Genomic DNA, 2,594 nt, shown 5'->3' with positions numbered 1-2,594 from the left:
AGGGGGGCATGGAGAGCCCAGCGGCCAGGATGGGGGTGGGGGTTCGGTAACGACCAAGCTCGGCCGGGGTAATTACAACCCCGCCATAGCACCTGCCTATAGAGCCACCAGTGACCCGTCAAAAAGAGTAGCATGGGAATTCAGACGGTGACAAAGGCCGGTGGGGGAGGCGCGCGGCGCAGCGACCACCGCCTCGGCGCCCCCTTTTCCGTAGGGTGGGAGGAGAGGTTGTGCTTGGTGGGGGGAGGAAGCGGCTGGAGAGAGGCAGGCGAAGCCACAGCGGGGCTTGTCCCTCACCCCCTTGGGCCTGTCACTGCGCCCATGGGAACTCACAGCCGCCAGCAGCCGGGGACGCGAGCTCTGTTGCATCGCACTCACGCTGTAAACAGTAAACTTGGTTTCCTTATTTTGCAACCATCCTTCCCAGCATGACACGCGCCCTCTGGCTGAGCTGGGGTCCATGTTTGGGATTCAGCAATCCTGTCGCCCCAGCTGTCCTCTTCCCGGTGGCACTTTTGATGATGCCAAGATAAGCCCACGGGAGCAGTAGTGGTGGTGTTTCTTCGCCCCACCCCACCCCGCCCGCCACGCTTCCCATCCAGACAGGGGGACAGGGACACACCACATCTCTGGAGAACCCCATGGGGCGCAGGGAGGACCAGTGCGGGGTGGGTGACCCCTCTCCAGCTGGGGGCGGGTGTCGGGGCTCCTCGACAGTCTCCCCGCGGGGCCGCCACAGCTGCGGGTGGGTCCTGCCTCGGCGCAGACCTCCGGGCCCCGGCTCCCGGGGCAGATTAGAGGCAGGCCGACTCGCCTGGGGCGGGGCACAGGAGGGAGGGACGCGAAAATTCCGGGGCAGAGCGGGTCTGCGCCTCAGACTCCGCCACCCAACCACGTTAAGGTGACTTGGGGTCACGAGACAAGCTGGTTGACCCCGTTGCAAAGCTCCTCTCATTTAGCAAACCGAGCGAGCTCCGACGTGAGGCAGGCGGGAGTTTCCTGAGGCTGGAAAACCGTTCTTAACTTCCCTCGCCAGGGGGTCCCCTCGGGGCTTTTTGTGTGTCATAATTGCCTAAAGATATATGGCAGCTTCGATTACTGTAATTACCATCAGAGGCTGTTGAAAGAAGTTAGTCTGGGCTGCAGGGGTGACTGGCCGGGGTCTTGTTACCACCCAGGCGGGGCTCCCGGGTGACATTGCTCTGCCCTCCAGCTGTGCGAAACCGAGCGAGGCGGGGGCTGCAGACCTCGCGGCCTGGCTCGGTCCTGACCTCGCCCGCTGCGCGCCGACCTCCTCGCCGCCCGCGGCCCGAGGGCCGCAGTTTTCGGGCCGGCTGCCGCCACCTGTCTGGAGAAGGCCGGGATGCAGCGGCGCCGCGGGCGGGGGCTGCCTTCCTGCGGGCCTGAGGAACTTCCACAGCAGCGGCCGAACCTGCGGCGGGTCTCAGGCTTCCGAGGCCGAACTCAGGCTCTTGGGAAGTTGGAGAGCTCCCAAGTTTCCCCAGCATGTCACTTAGCCTCCCCCCCCCCATCCGGCGTCTGGACGGTTCGCCTGAGTCCCGGTCCATCGCACGCGGGTGCCGCCACAGCGAACCGAGCTTCGCGCCTGTCCCTTCCCTCTATTCCGAGGCCTCGTTTTTTCAAGCTCCCCCCAACACACACCAACCCCGGCGACTCCGCACCCCAAGTGGGCAAAGGAGTCCGAGGCTCCTTACTTCTAGGGAAGGAGGCGAGGGCCTGTCACAGGGCGAGGTAGCAAGGAGGCCTGCCGAAGCCCGCGGGCTCTGGTTTTTGCAATAGAGGCTCGGAATGCAACAGAAAAGGTTTCCTTCTGCGCCTCTGGGAAGCACCTCACGCGCCAGAACATGGGCCACAAAAAGCAAGCCCACCTGGCTTCCCCCAGACTAGAGAAGCAAGGGCCAGTGTAGGCCCGAGGCTAACTGAAAACCCAGGCCTCCGCAAGGGTCGGCTGGAATTTGGGCGGCCGCAAAGTTTCCTTCTCTCTTCCCTCTGCCCTACTTTTAACATTTCTCCTTTTCTCTTTTTGTTCACATTCACTTTACTTGAATTTTAAAAATGGTAACACCCAAACCAAAGCAAACGTTTAAAGTGAATTGCTTCCCACTTAAGTGGGACTTCATCCTCAGTCCTCAGAAGTATCTTGGATTCTCCCAACTTTCAAAGACTCAGGACAATGAGGGCGAGTGAGGGGGGCGGTGTTTGAGGAAAGCACGGAGCGCCCAAAATGCTGTAGGCGAAGGCAACAAGGGCGGTTAGAGAACTCCGGGACGTGGGGACTGCGACAGGGGCCACCCCCAGCCTTGGGCCCCGGAAAAGGCAACCCCGGGCCACCGGAAGGCGGGAACTGAAATGCCCCGGGGAGATCCGAGCCCTGCAACAACGCCCGCCCAACGCCGACTCGGGCCTCCGCATTCTCGGGTTCCGCAGGCACGGGGCCCGCAGATGCCCTCGCACACACACTTAGCCCCGCACTCTGGCGTCTAGGGCCAGTTAGAGATCAGCCGAGGCTCGGCATCCTGAAGGGGAGCCACCAGCAGGGCAAGTTTGAGGAAGGAGAGAAGCGCGCGAAGGGA

This window comes from Ursus maritimus, unplaced genomic scaffold (genome assembly GCF_017311325.1).
Source record: "Ursus maritimus isolate PB19 unplaced genomic scaffold, ASM1731132v1 scaffold_13, whole genome shotgun sequence".
Classification (NCBI taxonomy): Eukaryota; Metazoa; Chordata; class Mammalia; order Carnivora; family Ursidae; genus Ursus; species Ursus maritimus.
The sequence above is the reverse complement of the archived record's forward strand: the minus strand, read 5'-3'. Positions refer to the sequence as shown.